Below are 21,550 nucleotides of genomic sequence, written 5' to 3'. Positions count from 1 at the left end.
TCCCTCATCAGCTTGTTCACTCTTAGGTACTTGAGCCTTCATCTGATGGATCTTTGGTTAGCAGTGTCTGCTTCTATACTAAAATGAGTTCTGAAAAGCGTCAGTCCACTGATAACAGTGTAAAAGTTTTATTGCTGATGTGAGCTCAGAAGCCTTTTTTGGAGAATTTATTCTTGAAGTATTAAAAGTTTGAAGTGTCTGATGCAATCATTTCCCAAAAGCTCTGAGACTATCCTTGTTTGAAGACACAACTCTAACCTAAAGCATCTACCAGAGCCTTCATGAAAGTACTAAATTAAGATCTCATTGTAGATGACAGAGATTTAATGGCTGTGGTTTACTTGTTAGTGTAATCCAAAATACCAGAATTAAGGAGACCATGGTTCTCTTTCAAGGTAGAGAATATTTTGGAAGAATTTTGATTTGTGTTTCTGCAGGTGAAACATAGTATAGCCAGCAATAACACTGACACATCTCCAGGGAATTCTTATGAATTTGTGAAAACATACCATTTGTAAAATATATATATTAACAACAATTATACACAAATTTAACATAAGCAAATGGCTGGTCTCTTCTGATTTGACAGACTTTCCCATATAATGCTTGCAATAGTAACACAGCAAACAAACCTAATTACTGCTAGCATTTCTCTTTTTTATAAGGTGAAAGAACAAATACCTTGCAATTTTCTAGTGGACTTTCTGAGAAATTTCACAGAAAATTGTAGGCATTAAAGTTATGCTGAAACTTTTATTTTTAACCTTTCTTTTCTTTCTTTCTTTCTTTCTTTCTTTCTTTCTTTCTTTCTTTCTTTCTTTCTTTCTTTCTTTCTTTTTTAAAGATTTTATTTATTTATTTGAGAGAGAGAGAGTGAGAGAGAGAGCCCAAGAGGGGGTAGGGTCAGAGGGAGAAGCAGACTCCCTGCTGAGCAGGGAGCCCGATGTGGGACTCGATCCCAGGACTCTGGGATCATGACCCGAGCCAAAGGCAGTCGCTTAACCAACTGAGCCACCCAGGTGCCCCTTTCTTTTTCTTTCTTTCTTCTTCCTTTCTCTATTTTAGTGGGGGGAGAGGCAGAGGCAGATAGTGAATCTTAAACAGTCTCCACATCCAGCACAGAGACTGACACAAAGCTTGAGTTCACAATCCTGAGATCATGACCTGAGCTGAAATCAAGAATCGGATGCTTAACTGACTGAGCCACGCAGGCACCCCCAAAACTATTAATTTTTTTCCATATTTAAGATTTGACTTGGGGAAGACAAACTCAAAATATTTTTCAGAAGATATTTGGACACTTATAAGATAGTATCATTGGTGCCTGAAGAAGACAGTACCTGGCTACCTATTTAATCACATTGACAAGAAAACATTTAACAGAATAAACATGGACGGTAATGTGACTATAAAGAACCCTAGATCTTTCATAAGTGGGGAAATTTTTTTCTTTAATAGCCAAGGGCATAATTAATTCAACATAAAGCACAGAAAAGTATTCTGGTAAAATATGGTATCTTTGCTTTTGAGGCAGATTAGGTAAAGCAGGTAAAGATAACGTTTCACATAGTAGTCAAAGGCATTAATCAGTAAACCAAGGATGTAAACCTATAAGATTAAGTGAATTTTGAAAAATTTTAACATCTTTGTCACTTTTTTACTTAGTAGGTATTATATACCAAGGCAAATAAAATGTATTTTCCAAGCTTGCTGTTTCATTAGTCTCTTTCGTAGTCTAAAGTAAATTGACATTTTACTTGTGAGGACAGTGGTTCTTGCTCTGGAGTCTGAGAGGTGAAAATTATTTGCAAAACAATACCAAGATGTTTTATGTTAACAGTCAGTGCGTTTGTCATTGTTATTTACAATGATTCAGTAAATATAGATTTTAATAATTTTTCAGTTTTAAAATCTAATAGGTTAAATGTCAAAAGTTATAATTCCCGTAAATGGAAGCTCTTTGGGATCCTTAAAAATTTTTAAGAATTTTGGTCCAATTTTGGCCCAGTTTTAGGATGAAATTATTCTTTCTCCTTATAAAACAAAAGCACACACACACACACACAGTTTGATTTCTTGATCATTATTACTGTTAGTATAGCTTCAGCCACTTTTATTAATTATTACTTTTAACCAATGTAAATAACTGCTATTTCACAGTCAGGGCACAGATACTTGAGAATGTCTGACAAGTAACAGCATTTTAGCAGACCAACAGAGATCATGAGCACATACATCATGCCTTTCTACAGCTACACACATTAAGTTCTTCTGCTAAAAGTGTTAAATATTGGGGCGCCTGGGTGGCTCAGATGGTTAAACATCTGCCTTCGGCTCAGGTCATGATCTCAGGGTGCTGGGATTGAGCCCCACATCGGGCTCCCTGCTCGGCGGAGCCTACTTCTCCCTCTCCCTCTGCTTGTGTTCCCTCTCTCGCTGTGTCTCTCTGTCAAATAAATAAAATCTTAAAAAAAAAAAAAGTGTTAAATATTAACACTTGCATTATCCTGAACAAAAGCTACAGCCTCGGGGCGCCTGGGTGGCTCAGTTGGTTAAGCACTGCCTTCGGCTCAGGTCATGATCCTGGAGTCCCAGGATCAAGTCCCGCATCGGGCTCCCTGCTCGGCAGGGAGTCTGCTTCTCCCTCTGACCCTCCTCCCTCTCATGCTCTCTGTCTCTCATTCTCTCTCTCTCAAATAAATAAATAAAATCTTTAAAAAAAAAAAGCTACAGCCTCTTTATAGCATATAAAAGTAAAGAGCAAAATAGTATTTAAACTTAAAATTATGCTTAGTGATCAATGTTCCAGTATTCTTAGAAATTATGTAGCTATTTAGGTAATTTACTTAAAAGAATAGACTCAGGAAATCCACTTAACTGGGTGTGTATTTGCAATTCACTGAAAGTGAATCAATGAATGTAGTTTCTCTGTTAACTTTATTATGTGCGCAAGTGCCATAAAATAAGAGCCAGAAAACCTGATCAAGCCTAGGGCCAATGTCATTGATTAGGGCTTGCTCTCGAGTTTGGGCTTTAGAGAAAAATGACTTAGGATCATATCCTTGCTCTACCACTTAGGAGCATAAAGGAAATGATGCCAAGTTTTCCAACCTATAAAATAGACAATTGTGTTTATTAAATGAGTTAATTTTGAAAAATTGCTTAGAACACTATTTGACCCGGGGCTCCTGGGTGGCTCAGTCGTTAAGCGTCTGCCTTCGGCTCAGGTCATGATCCCAGGGTCCTGGGATCAAGCCCCGCATCGGGCTCCCTGCTCGGCGGGAAGCCTGCTTCTCCCTCTCCCATTCCCCCTGCTTGTGTCCCCTCTCTCGCTGTGTCTCTCTCTGTCAAATAAATAAAATCTTTAAAAAAAAAAAAAGAACACGATTTGACCCATAGCAAATGCTCAGTAAAGGTTAGTTTTCATCATCGTCATCATCTTTAACAGCATCAGCAGCAGCATCCAAATTATCAATAGCAATAATAGGTATTTTAGAAAAAAATTTTAAAAAGCAAGTCCATACTCTGTTAGAAATGAATTATCACTTAATCAGACCATCTTAAGGATGAAAACATGGAAATCAGAAGAATTAAATAAATGTCCTGTAATTATAGAACATGTTAGAGAGGACACTACCTGCAGGATATCAATGTGGGATCATATATGCCAAAGGCCAAGATTTCAAATGAAATCCTTAATTTTGGGATTAGAACATTGGATATTCTAGCTCTGTAAGTTACACAGTGCATGGCCAACTGGGCTGGGTCACACAAGTTTAGAAAGGGGATTTTTCAAGGTAGTTTCTCTTTTCTCTTTCTTTCTCTCTTTCTTAGTTTAATAAAAAGAAAACATAGTCATTGGAAAACATTTGCAAAATGCAAGAGGATATGTAAAGAACAACATAAAGATAATCCAATTTATAATCTTCCAACCTTGAGATAACCACTCCAAACATGCCAGTGTTTATTTTATTTAAGTCTATCCCTTGATTATTATTATTAATTTTTTTCACAAAACTATTGTTAGGGAATTCAAAGTCCATTTATTTAATAAAAGGAAGAGCTGGGAGAATACCTAGCTATTTTGTTTAATACTAAATTCTTGGCATTTTCATTGGCGTTTCTCATATTTCAAATGTGATTAAGCTGACTTTGCTTCTTTAGCATTCTTTAGGGCATAATGGCCAACAGTTTGTCTTTTGATTCTTGATTTATTACTTCACTGTTGCAATTACCTTAGCTTTATAGAGTATATACCTCTTTTCATCGAAACATATCACCCCATACACATACACAAATACATTTTGTTTTTCTTTTATGTAAATTGTAGGTTTAGCTTGTCAAGATCCACAAAATAGGCCCATTAAAATTATAGTTTCTATCACACTGAACCTATAAATCTTGAGAAGAATTGTTGTTTTTATATATTTATTTTTTCTAAGATTTAGAAAATTCTGGATTCTATTTTCTATTAAAATATATTTGTTTTTTATAAAAACATATTGGTCCTATGCAAACATTATTAAAATTATTCTGGGAATAGTTTTATTTATTAAATTTTGCTACTTTAGCTTCATTTTTTTTTTCCTGCTGTTACCACCTAACTAGTTACTTTTGATATGAGAAAAGTTACTGTGGAAAAAAAAAACACGTTTTCATCATTCTTTCCAATATTTCAACTTCTTATTTACTTTTCATGATTTGTTCCTATGATCAGAATTCCCAAATCATAAATCTGTTTAATTGTTTTTGGTTTTAGAGTTACACCAATCAGTAGAGTGTAGGCTATGGAATTCAGATAAAACTTACACCCAGTACATAGTGTTTCTTTTGTTGTTGTTAAGATTTTATTTTTGATTTCTACTTATTTATTATTTTTTAGACAGAGAGAGAAAGAGAGGGAGGGAGAGAGCACGCACACAAACCGGGGGGAAGAGCCGAGGGAGAGGGAGAGAGAAAATCTTAAGCATGCTCCACACTCAGCACAGAGCCCTACAACCTGATCGCACAATCCCAAGAATCCCAAGATTGACCTGAGCAGAAATCAAGAGTCGGAAGCCTAACTAAATGAGCCACTCAGGCACCCCTTTATAGTGTTTCTTTTTTCAAGCATTGGTATTACATTTTATCATATTTTGAACATATATTAATATGTGCTTTCCTTTGTGTCTGTTGTAGTGTATAATTAGTCATCAATATCTTATTAAATTCTATTGTTCTTGGAATACATTCACTTTGATTGTTATGGATGATGAGAAATAAGTTGAAAGTTCCGTAAGTTAACACAAATTTTTTTTTTTTTTAAGGGAAGCACATCTTTCCAATCTAATTGCACAGAGGAAAGATTTTATGCTGGATGTCTTGTTTTCTAATGGATAGATTCTCTGACTCTTGGGACATAGCCAGATGTGGAAGCCTAATTGCTATAACCACAAAACCCACAAAAATAGATTTTAGGCAGATAGTGAAGACTTTGGTGTATAAAGTCAATGCTGAGCATTTGTCACTGAATTTTTCAAAGTGCTTTGGAAGCCAAAAATATTAGTAGTTGTGACTCAAGAGTAATAAATGCATATTGGTTACGTAAAGAAGAAATAGACTATAAAACAACTTTTAAACTCTTGCTTTTTCCCTGGCTGTTCATCTACACATAATTTTGCAGAAAGTAGGTTATCAAAATGAAACATTTAAAAATAAATGAATATAATTTATATCAATCTTTCATTTGCCTTTTCAGCCATACCTACATTTATCTATTTGATCTAATGTGCTTTAATTCATATTATTTCTCAGTCACTGCCAGCAGTAGAAACAGATTATATAGTAGCTCAGGCAGAAATACAATGACGGCATTCTAATTAGATTTGGTGGTTGTGGTGGCATGGCTGGGCCAGAGTGTGGTGGGGGGAGGGTAATGATATTCTAATCTTAATAGAAAGAGTTCTGGACATGATAGCCCTTTTACTTTTCTCTTTTGTTCCCCTACTTTATTCTCTCTCCAAGGCAAGAAAATAATATATGCCTACAAATATTTTTAAGACATACTTTTATAATAGCCCACTTCTGAGTTTTAGTTAAGAGTAATACTTTAAATTTTATAGCAGGAATTGTCTATACAACTTAAAGCATACACTATTCTTGTTTCTTACATCTACAAGTTAGCTTTTAAAAAATATTCACGCTTACATTTAAGCAGTGTTTTGTAATTTATGAAATATCCAATGGATTTAGAGCTAAAAAGTATCAAGTATTTAGAAATCTAAAAAGTATTTAGAGATCATCTAGCCCAACTTTACCTGTGTTCCCACAGCAGAAAGAACGAGAATTGAGATACCATGCTCTGTGTATAGGCCTTTTAACCACCTCGTTCATATGTACTTTATCTTCTGCCATGTGTTGATGTGATCTCACCACAAACAAATAAGGTGTTATGTTTACTTACATTGAAGAGTCTGATGCACTTAGCAAAGGTTAGTAATTGCTAATGTTGACCCCCATCACCTAAAATACTACATGCCTGTCTCTTATAGGTATTTGAGAAAGAGCTCTCTGCTACTTCATCCGTACTAAGTGGTACCAGTTGCTTCTAGGAATTGATATAGGCATTTAGGAGCAGTAGATATACTGTCCTATTAAGGACAGACATGAATTTCATGATGTATTTTAATTTCTTAAACTTTAAATGTGAAAAAAAAGTGTTGTCAATTTTTCATGTTTTAAGGATCCCCTCAAACTCAATCAGATTGTGACATATAATAGTTGTAATCTTCATATTTAGATATGTATTTTTCTATTAACTCCATTAAAAAAGAAGTTAAGAGTATAATATGACTTAACGTATATAAAATGTTAGCTCGGGTGCCTGGGTGGCTCAGTTGGTTAAGCGACTGCTTTCGGCTCAGGTCATGATCCCGGAGTCCTGGGATCGAGTCCCACATCAGGCTCCCGGCTCAGTGGGGGAGCCTGCTTCTCCCTCTGACCCTCTCCCCTCTCATGCTGTTTCTCTCTCACTCGCTCTCTAATAAATAAATAAATAAAATCTTTAAAAAAAAAAGTTAGCTCAAATAAGGCATTCAAAAAATAGGTTTTCCATTCTAGTTTTCCTAATTTAATTACTACTATTATTTATTATTATTAATTTACACACTAAGTGTTAAATTTTTAGTAACATTTTCTCCTTTTTTACCTGGAATGAGGAACTAGAAAAGATTGTGGGTTTTCTTTTCATAGAAAATTTAAGGTTGATTCTGCAATTTTCTGTGAAATACCCAAGGTCTTAAAATCTTTCAGTGCTATGTTTAGGATACTCAAAGAATTGGGAATCTCTTGCTCTTTTATAGACAGAAGGTGGGGGGATGAATGTACTATCAGAGCTCCAGATGCCTTTATAGAGAGATATGTTTCCATTATTTGGTAAACATAATAAAATATGCCACTGGGGGAAAAACAGCCTCTTTGGTTAAGTTTAATGGGCTAGTTCTTCAATTCAGAATGCATTATGTCTCTCACCAGCTATAGCATCTTAAGGAAGGAATATCCATCCTTCTTTCCTTCAACTACTCTTTCCAACATCCAAAGTAAAGGTGAGAGACTGTACTGTCTTGTTCCCGACCGTAAAGAAAAAGCTGTTTTTTTTCTGTCTTGTTCCTGACTGGAAAGAAAAAGCTCTGTTTTGTTTTGTTTTGTTTTGTTTTGTTTTTCCAATTGAGGATGATATTAGCTATGGGAGTTTCATATATGGCCTTTATGATGTTGAGGTATATTCCCTCTATCCCTACATTGTTGAGGTTTTTATCAAGAATGTATGCAGTACTTTGTCAAAAGCTTTTTCTGCATCTATCAAGAAGATCATATGGTTCTTATCCTTTCTTTTATTAATGTGGTGTATCACACTGATTGATTTGTGAATATTGAACCACACTTGCAGCACAAGAATAAATCCCACTTGATTGTGGTGAATAATTATTTTAATGTACCATTGGATTTGAATTGCTAGTATTTTGTTGGGAATTTTTGCATCCATGTTTATCAGGGTTATTGGCCTATAATTCTCCTATTTAGTGGGGTCTTTGTCTGGTTTTTGGAGTCAAGGTAATGCTGAAGGAGTTTGGAGGCTTTCCTTCCATTTCTATTTTTTGGGACAGTTTGAGAAGAACGGTATTAATTCTTCTTTAAATGTTTGGTAGAATTCCCCTGGGAAGCCATCTGGCCCTGGACTTTTGTTGGGAGACTGTTTATTACTGATTCAATTTCTTTGCTGGATATCAGTCTGTTCAAATTTTCTATTTTTTCTTATTTCAGTTTAGGTAGTTTGTATGTTTTTAGGAATTTATCCATTTCTTCCAGATTGCCCAATTTGTTGGTATATAATTTTTCATAATATTCTCTTATAATTGTTTTTGTATTTCTGTGGTGTTGGTTGTGATCTCTACTCTCTCATTCATGATTTTATTTGGGTCCTTTCTCTGTTCTTTTTGTACGTCTGGTTATGGGTGTATCAATTTTATTAATTCTTTCAAAGAACCAGCTCCTAATTTTATTGATCTGTTCTACTGTTTTTTTTGTTTTTGTTTTTATATCATTTATTTCTGCTCTAATCTTTAGTATTTCCCTTCTTCTGCTGGCTTTAGGCTTCATTTGCTGCTCTTTTTCTACCTCCTTTAGGTGTAAGGTTAGGATGTATATTTGAGGTTTTTCTTCCTTCTTGAGGTAGGCCTGTATTGCTATATACTTCCCTCTTAGGACTGCCTTTGCTGCATCCCAAAGGTTTTGGACCATTGTGTTTTCATTTTCGTTTGTTTCCACATAGTTTTTTAAAATTTTTCTTTAATTTCCTGGTTAACTCATTCATTCTTTTTTTTTTTTAAAGATTTTATTTATTTATTTGACAGTGAGAGACACAAGCAGGGGGAGGGGAGAGGGAGAAGCAGGCCTCCTGCGGAGCAGGGAGCCCAATGTGGGGCTCAATCCCAGGACCCTGAGATCATGACCTGAGCCGAAGGCAGATGCTTAACGACTGAGCCACCCAGGCACCCTGCTTTTTTTTTTTTTTTTTAAGATTTTATTTATTTATTCATGAGACACAGAGAGAGAGAGAGAGAAGCAGAAGGAGAAGCAGGCTCCCAAGGAGCAGGGAGCCCGATGCAGGACCCAATCCCGGGACCTGGGATCATGACCTGAGCTGGAGGCAGATGCTTAACCATCTGAGCCACCCAAGCACCCTAACCCATTCATTCTTTAGTAGGATGTTCTTTAACCTCCATGTGTTTGTGGTTTTTCCAAGATTTTCTTGTGGTTGACTTCAAGTTTCATAGCATTGTAGTTGGAAAATACGCATGGTATGATCTCAGTCTTTTTGTATTTATTGAGGCCTAGTTTGTGACCCAAAATGTGATCTGTTCTGGAGAATCTCCCTCGTGCACTCAAAAAGAATGTGTATTCTGCTGCTTTAGGATGAAATGTTCTGAATATATCTGTTAAGTTCATCTGGTCCAGTGTGTCATTCAAAGCCATTGTTTCCTTGTTGATTTTCTGCTTAGATGATCTGTCCATTGGTGTAAGTGGGGTGTTAAAGTCCTCTAATATTATTGTATTATTATCACTGAGTTTCTTTATGTTCATTATTAATTACTTTATTTATTTGGGGGCTAGATGGAGCTAGAGTGTATTATGCTAAGTGAAAATAAGTCAAAGAACGATAAATACCATATGATTTCACTCATATGTGGAATTTTAGAAACAAAACAGATGAATATAGGGGAGGGGAAAAAGGGGGCGAAAAAAGAGAGGGAGTCAAACCATAAGAGACCCTTAACTATAGAGAACAAACTGAAGGTTGATGAAGGGGAGGTGGGCAGAGGGATGGACTAAATGGGTGATGGGTGTTCTATGTAACTGAATTCTACTCCTGAAACTAATATTACACTATTTATTAACTAGCTATAATTTAAATAAAAACTTGAAAGATAAAAACAGTGAAAATGCTTAGCAATGTATTGATTCTGCTTCCTCTTAATTTTTAACCTGTTAATTAATCTTTGTGTCTTTGTTATTTAGCATAGAACCTGCAATATTATGATTACTCAAAAAGATTAGTTAAACTGAACAGAGACTATATCAATGTGTGGTCAGAGTATCTAAATGGACTTTCCTGTTAATAAAAAGCCGATATTTGGGGCGCCTGTTTGGCTCAGTCGTTAAGTGTCTGCCTTCCGGCTCAGGTCATGATCTCAGGGTCCTGGGATCGAGGCCCACATCGGGCTCCCTGCTCCACGGGGAAGCCTGCTTCTCCCTCTCCCACTCCCCCTGCTTGTGTTCCCTCTCTCGCTGTGTCTCTCTCTGTCAAAAAAAAAGCCGATATTTATGTTTAAAAAAAAAAAGAACACAAAGTGAAAGTGAACATGTTTGTATCTGGATTGCTACAGAGGTAGAACGATTCTTTTTTTTTTTTTTAAAGATTTTATTTATTTGAGAGAGAGAGAATGAGAGAGAGCACATGAGAGGGGGGAGGGTCAGAGGGAGAAGCAGGCTCCCCGCTGAGCAGGGAGCCTGATGCGGGACTCGATCCAGAGACTCCAGGATCATGACCTGAGCCGAAGGCAGTGGCTTAACCAACTGAGCCACCCAGGCGCCCGAACGATTCTGATTGTATTGTAAACAATTGCCAATATTTCATAAAAGTTTTCAAGCTCTTCTTCAAATTATATATTGCATCTTTAAGACAGATGTCATCTATATTAATTTTCCTCCTATTATCTTGTGTGAAGTCATATTTTTGTTTAAAATGTGTTATGTTTTTATTTATTACTAAAGATAGGCAAGGAAAAAAGAAGGAACTTGAAATATTATGATTGTTGTTATCCTCCTTCTATCTGAAACACGTGAATTAAGGTGTATCACAATTATTTTTCTGAGGTCTATGATTAAAAAGATCTACATTTTAATCTTTTCACATTGGTAATCATTTATTTATACAGTATTTTTCAAATTTCTCTTCACTTCTCTCTTCTTAAAATTAAAAAAAAAAAACCTGCTAGTAACTGGAAATAGGGCACAGATATCCAGGAAATGTAATTTGGCAATAAATGCTGTTTTGAAGTACACTGCATGGTTTGTGGATAAATATTTCTTTAATGTGTGTAATTACTGGATCAGCAGAATAAATGTGGTCATGTCCTTGTAATTAATACATTGTCAAAAGTTCATTTAAGTATAATAATTTTACTGGGAAAATGCTGTCTATGTGTTTCCTGCAATAATTTGTTAAATTAAGTGCAATAAATATAAAATTACTCTTAGAAATATATTTATTCTTTTCAAGTTCTTTTTCACTAGGTGTCACAAAATGCTTTAAGAAACCCCTCCACACATCTTTATTCTAGCCCTTACCTCATCAATTAAAAATTCTCAAGAAAGAGTATAGATACTAAATATCACAATTCACTTTTTAAAAACTAATTAATTTCAGCTTTAGAATATTGTAACATACCATATATCAGAGCTTAGGTTGAAAATATCTTGCCACTAATTATGCGAATTGCCAAATGGTATTGCTCTTAATAGAGAATACTAGTAAAGCATGGCCATTTTCTTCTGCACTCAGTGAACATTTATCTGTGGAGGATGGAGTCACAGAAACACAGAATTCTAGAGCTGGAATGATTCTTAGCGATCGCCCGATGCAACCCTTTCATTTTATAGTCTTGTCACATTTTCCAACCCCTCCACAGAAGGATCCTGGGCTCTGCTAAGTGAAACAGCTGTGGGCACTCAAGGAGGACATGATAAATTAAAGGTGCTTTCTTTATAGTGTTATGGCCAAAGGGCTGCAGGGAAATATGGTTTACGTTGCCTGACATTTTACCTGTGTTGGGCATGTAGCTGAAAGTTCTATAAATAAAGGGCAGTGAAGAAACAAGAGATGCTCAACAGGGTTGGGGATAGAATGCACTGTGAGGTAGACATTGCTTAAAGTGGTATACAGCTAGCAAAGACCTTTTTCTTCCTGCTTTACCAAACTAACTGATGTAAGAGAGACAAAAGATACACAATTTTAAATGTGTGGTAGAGGGTCAGCAGGTGGAAGAGAGAATGGACATTTGCTATGTCAGTGAGCATGTTTTGATAAATTTTGCCCATTTGAAAAATATGCAGAAACTATGGTTCTAGATCAGAATTTCAAATACTATACAGTTTCAGTCAGTTTTCCTATGGATTACTATGGGCCTTATAATCACCTTGCTAGTCCAAAATCTAGTCTACTTCAGAGGATGTAGCACCTTTACAATTAAATCCAGTTCTTCCTATTTTAATGATCCACCTTTCCCTATAATAGACTGCCCATGCTCAATAATTCTTCCAAAGTACCACCAACTCAAATTTACCATGTGCACTTGATGTTGACTAAAGAATGTTTAGTAGGAAAGAGTTATAAGAACTTAGTGAAGTGACAAAATATCCTTAAAATCCAATATTATTCATTGTGATACCTAGAAATATATTACAGTTTACTATCTTGGAAAACATCTCACTGATTATATCTCTTTTTGTAACTCTGGCCTCTTTACATAAAACTTGGCTCTTCATTCTCACTCAGTTCTTCTGTACATCTTCCTTCACCCTTACTCCCTTTCTGTCCTGAGATGCTTGTAGAGATGTTCTTCTCCTATGATGATCTAGAATTATTCAGTTCTCTCTTTATATTTCCCTCTTCTCCAAGATCACATGCCAGTGGGCTTATCTGACACACTGAAGAGACATCCAGCAGGTTGCCTAAACAAGAAACCATATCTTGTAAATTATGCTACTTTCTAATTATACAAAAACAGCCCAATATATTCTTTTTTTTAAAGATTTTATTTATTTATTTGAGAGAGAAAGAATGAGACAGATAGAGCATGAGAGGGGGGAGGGTCAGAGGGAGAAGCAGACTCTACGCTGAGCAGGGAGTCTGATGCAGGACTCAATCCCAGGATTCCAGGATCATGACCTGAGCTGAAGGCAGTCGCTTAACCAACTGAGCCACCCAGGCGCCCCAGCACAATATATTCTTGTACTAATTTTTTTTTTTCTTTCTTACCACTGAAGTTTTTTATTCAAGTAACCATAGGAAACATAAAATGAGGGCAGGAGGGAAACCTTCACAATGCTTTGGAGGAATTTAAAATCTAGTTGTGAGAAAAACATGATGGATAGATAGATGATAGATAGATAGATAGATAGATAGATAGATAGATAGATAGATAGATGATAGATAGAGAAACCTAGGTGAGAAAGAGAAAATAACCAGGCTTGTAATTATAAACAAATAAGCATGAAGTAATGTGTTACAATATGAATATATGAATGTTCAGAGAGTAAGGAATTCAGAATTTACAGGCTGAGTTGGTAGAATTTTTGGAAGTTTTGGGGCATAGTCTACAGCCCTTGGCCTTGGACCAGTAGTGTTGTTTTTAAATAGATCCAGTGAACTGAGACAGTGTAACCTCAAATCCTATTAAGGCAGAGTTTAGGGCTCTTCACTTGCAGGGATCCCTGTTACTAATAGTGGTGTGGACAATATGCTGTGTGGTCATTTATTTGCATACATGGTTAAAACATTACAAAAGTAGGGTATTTTAACTTTTTTTTTTAAGATTTTATTTATTTATTTGAGAGAGAAAGAATGAGAGAGAGCACATGAGAGGGGGGGGAGAGTCAGAGGGAGAAGCAGACTCCCTGCCGAGCAGGGAGCCCGATGCGGGACTCGATCCAGGGATTCCAGGATCATGACCTGAGCCGAAGGCAGTGCTTAACCAACTGAGCCACCCAGGTGCCCAGGTATTTTAACTCTTATTTGTTAAAATTGCTGTCTATCCCTTCTCTGATGTCCTCTCCATTGTACTTCCCTTTCATCCGGTGGTGGTGAAGTAGGCCATCTGGGGATCTTGCTCTGGGGAAGTTTGGTTGAAGATACATTAATTGGGGTTTAGTGGGTTATGTTTGTGTTTCAAAGACGTGTTTCTGTAGGGTTGCCAGATAAAATTCAGGACACTAGTTAAATTTGAATTTTAGAATAACAACAGATTAAGTTTTTAGTGTATGTCCAAAAAACATGATCTGTTGTTCATATGAAATTTAAGTTATCTTGCCATTCTGTATTTTGTTTTGCTAAATCTTGCTATCATACACTTCTGTGTTTGGTTTCTCCTAGTTATCCTGGTATAGAAATGCCACCAGATATGCTCTTCTTCCACTGTGCCTACTCTGCCTGCCTCAGAACCTAAAGGGTGTACACTCAGAGGTGACACTGCAAAATGATCAAGCCTTGTGCTTACCTGACCCTGAAAGAATATAGGTAGTGGAAGAGAAACAAAGTTCAGAATCTCCAAAATCAGAAGCTATTCTATGGACATTTTTTTCCCCCAAATCTACACCTCATATTAAAAAAAAATCTGACAGAAATTTCCCCAAATTTGACAACAGCCCTAGAAGTTCACATGGTCTTACCAATAATGAGTTGTGATCCTGAAAGTAACTTTTCTAAACTGCTAATTAAAAAAAAAAAGTCAAATATCATAGAAGAAAAATTTAATTCTCTCTTCATTGTATAGAAATTAGAATAATTAAGAAATTATAGTTCTGTAAAGAGATGATTAAAGAAAGTACCAACCAAAAATGTAGGGGAAATATATTACAGAGATGGGCCAGAAGTCAATTGGTAGAAGTATTATTTTTCAAGATTTTGTGTTATTTACCATATTCAACATTTTTTTAAAAAATGTTATTTTGGTGTGCTTTTTCATTCTAAATAAATATTTATGTATTCATAATTGTGTGTCTTTTTTCTTAAAGAGGGTTCCCAAAACTCTAAAGGCTTTAGGCTTGGTGTGATGTCTTGAGAATCATCCAGAGAATCATAAAGTTATTTTCATACTGTATTTATTTGGTCTGTTTTCTAGGCCTTGATTCTTTTCAGTTTTAAGAAAATGAGCAACTGTGGTTGCCTGGGTGGCTCAGTCGGTTAAGTGTCTGCCTTTGGCTCAGGATATGATCCTGGGGTCCTGGGATCAAGCCCTGCATCGAGCTCCCCACTCAGCGGGGAGCCTGCTTCTCCCTCCCCTTCTTGCTCATGCTCTCTCTCGCTATCTCTGTTGCTATCTCTGTCTCTCTCTCAAATAAATAAATAAAATCTTAAAAAAAGAAAGAATGAGCAACTGTGATTTTGAGTCAGTTACCAACTACTGTGGGAATGATTATTGGGAATTATCTATGGTGTCAGATTACCTGTGTTCAATCCATACCCTTTCCTCTTTGTACTTTTATGATCTCAGGTAAATTGCTTAGCTCTTTCTGCCTCAGTGGAACAAATAAGATTATTGCTAGGACTAAGGGAAAGGATACATGTGATGCACTTAGAAGAATAGTTGACACATAGTTTAAAGTTTCAATACATTGTGAACAATGTTACTACTGTTATTATCAGTGTTATCATTAGGCTAAAAATTCACCTGATTTAATTCATTAAAAAGCAATAGGTATAAATGGAAGAAGGTTAGGCTTACAGTCTCATGGATCATTTAAAAGTTATTTCATTATGGGGTGCCTCAGTGGCCCAGTCTAAGTGTCTGACTCTTAGTTTGGGCTCAGGTCATGATCTTGGGTTTGTGGGATCCAGCCCTATATCCTTGGCTCCAGACTCAGCACAGAATCTGCTTGTCCCTCTCCCTCCCCTCCACATGCTTTCTCTCTCTCTCTCTCTCTCTCTCTCTCTCTCTCTGTCTCAAATAAATACATTAAAAAATAGGGGCACCTGGGTGGCTCAGTCAGTTAAGCGTCCCACTCTTGATTTCAGCTCAGGTCATGATCTCAGGGGCCTGGGATCCAGCCCTGTGTTGGTCTCGGTGCTCAGTGCAGAGTCTGCTTATCCCTCTCCCTCTGTTCCTCCCCCTGTTCACTCACACACTCTCTCTCAAATAAGTAAAATCTTTAAAAATAAATAAATAATTAACTAATTTAAAAAGGTTATTTCATGAGAGCATCTACATAAAGATAGACAGGCTTTAATAAAGTAACAAAAAGAAATATATGTGACCTCAAGTGTCCCTACCATGCAGCACCAAATAAGAACCATCCTGAAATTTATAGGGTTATGTTCATATGTATCTGTCATCTGGATTTGGGGTTCTTCGAGTTTTAGAAAAAAAGAGCAGCCATGATTTTGAAGTAGTTACCAACTACTTATGCTCAAAAGATAGAAGTTCTATAAAGAAGATTTTCTTCTCATTATAAAGGAGAAAAAAAAAATCAGTATATGATTCCTTCACAGTGTCAAAGTGATTCAAAATAAAATAATAACATTAAAAGTCACATTTGCTCAGTTCCCACTAACACCACATCCACAATTGGGCCATATAATCAACTTGATTTTCACAAGGAGAAGGCAGAAATTGTCCATCAATCCAGATGATCTTGGCTATGTTGTGCAGTTATGGGAAATGAAATACTTGCTAACCCTGAACACTGCTCATAAACTTCTCTGATATCAGTTAGTTCAGTGTCATGATTTGATGATAAGCATTCAACATAGAATCAAGTGTATATTTGAAGCAAAGGAAAAGTAGTCACTTTACATATAAGGAAATTATCATAGGTATTGAACAAAAACACAACAGGTTTGTGTGAGATGAAGTATGTGTTATGGACTGAATGTGTCTACCTGAAATTCCTGTATCAAAGCCCTAACTGCCAGTATGATGGAGATGAGGTCTTTGGGAGGTAATTAGATCAGTTCATGAGGGTGGGGCCCCTTTATAAGAAGATGTATATGAGGACACAGTGAGAAGCTGGCCATTTGCAAGCCAGAAAGAGGGCCCTCACCAGGGACCCGAATGAGCTATCACTTTGATGTTGGACTTCCCAGCCTCTAGAACTGTAAAAGATAAATTCTGTTCTTTAAACCACCCAGTGTTGTTATGCCAGTCTGAGCTGACTAAGACAGTATGCATTGAAAATTATCCTCTATTAATTTAGGAAAACTCTAATTGGCTTCATTGAACTCTGAAATGATGTCATGATGTCATTCTTTGTGATGATGACCTGTGCTAGATTTCCCTGTAGTGTGCTCTCTCCCATCATGTTGCTCCCAGTATGCTCTTCCCCTTAGTATAGCATTCGTCCAAGTCAAATGTAATTATAGACTCTGTCACCCCATTAGGTCCCAATTTCCTTGAGTCCCTTGTGCCTACTACCGCTTTGCACAAATTATGCTTTCAATAATGTTTAACTAAAAGAATGAGACAGGGATACATATGTTTTACTTTCCTAACATTTCACTTGGCTACTTTCATATCTTCTGACTGCAATACTAGTTACATTATAATTATGGGAGTAATTCACATTGGACCTTTCCATTGTTATTTAAAGTCCTCAATCCCATTTTGAATGAGAACCTCATGCCTCTGGTTTTATAGAATTCATATCTAATACATAAGTATGTCAAATAAAGATGCAATACATATGAGGCACAACTAAGTATTAAACATAGAAGAACACAGTAGAACCTTGATCTTCACATCTCAGAACATGGTTCCAAATTTCTAGTTAATTTACAGAGAGTGGAATGTTACCAGGAAAACGTATTTCCTCCTAAAGTCTATATTTCACTTTTCTAAGTGTTTACTGTCCTGGATCACCACCCTATTTAAACACATATTGAAGGAGCACAGAGTTCTTTACTGAATCCTAAACATCATCAGCACAGGGACAAATGCTTAACTAAGGCTCACATCTATCATTCTGGTTGGTACATATGGTAATTTTCTCTAAATTGGCTGGTTTTCTCAGGCTACTGTATCATCCTGAGATATTAAGTTTTTAAATTGGCTCTTCCCACCTCTTTTAAAGTTAGATGGCTGATTGCTGTCACATAATTTAATGATCTAGTCCAATCTATACAATGACTGTGTAACACGGGCAAGATAATTGTAGATGAATTGCATGCCATTAATCAGTTGGCTTTTTGTTCTTACATGTTCCATTGCTTATCATTCAAGGAAGAAAATTGTCTTTTGACAGGGGTCCCATTGCAGCCTTTTTACTGTCCAATAACATCAAGGCTGAGATTTCAAAAGATAAATGAGAATGATCTAAGTGGGGCGGGAGAGGACTTAGTTAAAAGGCCTGTTTATCTAGGAATTATTTTTGGAGAAATTAAAAGTTTGCTTGTATTGTTTGCAGATAGGTTGTATAAGGCTTATATATTTTGAAACATAGGAATAGTTTAAGTAAAATAGATTTTCTCATTTGAGATTCATCAATTTATGCAAGAGACTACCCTTCATTGAGAAAAGGATAACACCAAAATTCTAACTCTTGGTAGCATCCCCATTCCTTCCACCCCCAATAAACAATGACTCTATTGGCAGTGGAACTCTATCTTAAGTGATAGCCTAGTCCCTCTATCCATTGTCATTATACTTTACCCCCTCACAGGTGGGAAACATGCCTTTTCAATCATCGTACTCCCACAGCTTACCTCAATTATCTAGAATTTATTAGATGCTCAATTAATGTTTCTTCAACTAACCCAGTCTATTTTTGATCTGCTGCTAAGGAGTTATTACTAGGGAAATAAATCATGAGCTGTCTGGTGGGGAAAGTCAACGCATTTGTGTAGTGACATTTCCAATTGTATAGAAGATGTATTTAGCCATTTGAATGCCAGTAAAGTTCCATCGTGTAATGGGTCGCACTCTGGACTCTGAATGCAAAGTAAAGGCCCCACTTATATTCAACATGCATTATGGGGTTTTAATTTAATTTTATTTAATCTTTAAGGATGATGACAAAATCAAATGAGATTTCAAGATAATGTTTTATTAAACATTATATCTATGTCATTCTATTTACATACACATGTATATTACCTATATAAGCAAGTATATGTGTTCTTTTTTTTTATCTTTTAAGTTAACCCTAGACTTTATGAGTTAAATTCCTGATTGAACCACTTGTAGTAAATTACTCCTCTGATGCATCTCAATGCAGGGGCCAGTAAAGGAGATGGACTTTGCTTGTCTCATAGACAGATTTTCTTGCTGTTGTACCAGATGTTCTTAAATGTGCGCTCTGTTCTTCTTTGAATGTTTCCACTTGTATCCTCTGGGGTAAAGATGTTTCTATGGGAATGACTGTCAGTCAGGAAAGCGTGCTTCTTGATGATAACTTGAAGGCAAATCCTTACTGTTGTGAGGAGACTGATGGCCCCAACAGTTATAGAAGCAAAGTTAAAAATCTAGAGGAAAATATTGTTACAAGGTTATTTCAAAATCAACATAAAATATTTCTTTTAAACAAAAATGTGAACAAAGAATATCTCACACATGGTATTTATTTTATTTAAGTGATAAATTAAAGTTTTTAGGTAAAAACAACAGCAAAAAATAAATAAAACAATTTCTCCAGTCTTTTCTAGCTGCATCTTCACCTATAGAAATCTTAGCTTATTCATAACTCCTATTGCTTTCTCTTCAAACTTCCATTTTCGTATAAGCTATAAGATGGCACCCCTTGATGAAAAGCAGATGTTTTTTTCTTGCTTCTTTTTCCTTTTAAGAGTGTTTGGATTTTTTCAGTACAATGCATAACACTAGCCCTTTTTAATAAGCAAGAACATAGACATGACACTTAAGTGAAAACAGGGCAGAGAGGCTGGCAGTCATACAAGGAGGGCTTCATCAAACACCAGGACATACGAATATGTAAGAATGAATGATCAGAAGTGGGCTTTGAATCAATTTTATCTTCACCATTTTAACATCAAGAAGAGTTGTTAGTTGTAAACCAATTGTTATGCAACTTAATGAATTAATTAGGAAAATCAGTTGCAATGATAGTATTGGTGCAAACTGATCTGAATATAAAAAGTAGAATTAGAATTCTCACACGAAACTTTTCCACCTAGAGAGACTACATAATACTGCTGATAAGATGTTCTTTGTAAAATTAATCATAGGCACCTCTTCATTTACTGCATTTGATTTCTATAATCCATTCTTCTCTGTGATACACCACATTTTATACTTGTGTTATTTCTGCCGTGTGTACGTGTCTTGTGGTCTGTCCGGATGGTCTAGTTAATTTCTTAAATGACGTGTGTAAATTGGCTCCAGTATTATTTTTCCTATTCCTTTTTTGCTTCCTTCAGTGAATGAATGGCTGTCATCCAGAGATATAAAATATCAAGACGTCTGTTCAAAGACCACACTTGGACTGGTAAGAGTGCTACAGTTGCCTGTGTGAACCTCAAGAGCTGGAGCATTCTGGAGCAAATTCACAAACAGAGGAGTGTCATATGAATATCGCCTAAACCATTTGTAACATGGGATTTTCCAAAGATGGGATCATAAACTCCAGAAGATATATGTCAGCTGTCACTCCTATCTTTTGTTCCCTACATTGTGCATTTTTAATATAAACAAAATATTTTCCTCAGAGGTGACTGGGTAATTGTTTTGGTGGTTACATAATTTTATATCTTAGTTATGAAATATTTATGCATGCAACTCAAGTTATCTGTTATAAAAGGAAACTATTTAACCATAGTGGACTAATGGTACATAGGGAAAATGGGTGTCAAAAGGAAATTTATTATATCTTCCAAGTACTGCTTTCTGTGATAAAATACAATTTGTATGATTGTGAAGTAGCATTGTTTATTTTTCCAGTCAAAAAGTCACTGTCAAAAGTATGTTTGGGGAGGAAAAAAATGGCCTTAAAACAAATGTATCACAGGGAATATCTAGGTTGTTTCAAAAAAACAAAAAAAACAAAAAAAACCCAGGGCAGCATGTTAAAAATGAACATTTCCAATACAATTTGTCACCCATGCATAAATCTTGCTGACATTTTCAGTCACTTTAATAGCCTGCCCATTTTATAAATCAGTATGAACTTGCACAGTTGCAAAAAGTGTGTATTTTGAACATCTCATTTGCATACTTTACCAAAAGCCAATGAGGCAGGGGGAGCAGCACTGGTGATCATAATACGTGTTTGGGGAAAGGCAGAGAAATCACTAATGGCTTTGCCTTTAGGGATTTCTGTACTCCATAGGGGACGAAAATGAGAAATATTTTTCAAACAGCAGGGGTAAAGGTTTTAAAACTAGAAACACATGGAGTGATAAAGATGTTAGTGCCACAGGGCGCATAGCAGGAAAAATTTACAATGTAAAAACTGTAATTTCAGCATTAGGAAGTAATAATCGTGTTTCATCATTGTTATTAAAGCATGACCCTTAAAGTCACATAAATTAGATATAAGTTTCAAGAGAAGTTTATTAATCTTTAGCAGGAAAATATTAGGAAAGTTTATTATCAGATAAGATTTTCAGGGGAAGACTTGTTCTTTTGATTGTGTGTGTGTGCATGTGTGAGTATGTGTGTGTTTCTCAAGGAAGTGTGTATCATTTCAAAGAGTAAATAAAACTTTGCTCACTGTTATCCAATGAGTATCAATAATGCGTACAGATGGATTGTTCTTATTCTTTTAAATTAGCAGTTTGAGGAGA

At 35.9% G+C, this 21,550-nt stretch overlaps 1 long non-coding RNA gene across 1 annotated transcript in view; it reads left to right on the top strand.

Moving 5' to 3' along the window:
- The window catches only part of LOC135363768 (uncharacterized), a 175,780-nt gene extending 155,135 nt beyond the window's left edge, over positions 1–20,645 (top strand). Inside the window, exon 3 of the long non-coding RNA XR_010409828.1 lies at positions 20,186–20,645. This is a non-coding gene — a long non-coding RNA (uncharacterized LOC135363768). The remainder of the gene's footprint in view (positions 1–20,185) is intronic.
- Positions 20,646–21,550: the final 905 nt, after the last annotated feature.

This window comes from Mirounga angustirostris, unplaced genomic scaffold, assembly GCF_029215605.1.
Source record: "Mirounga angustirostris isolate CCGP_5_RB_7025 unplaced genomic scaffold, mMirAng1.0.hap1 SCAF_3, whole genome shotgun sequence".
NCBI classification, from domain to species: domain Eukaryota; kingdom Metazoa; phylum Chordata; class Mammalia; order Carnivora; family Phocidae; genus Mirounga; species Mirounga angustirostris.
Note: the sequence above shows the minus strand (reverse complement) of the source record. Positions and strands in the feature narration are given on the sequence as shown.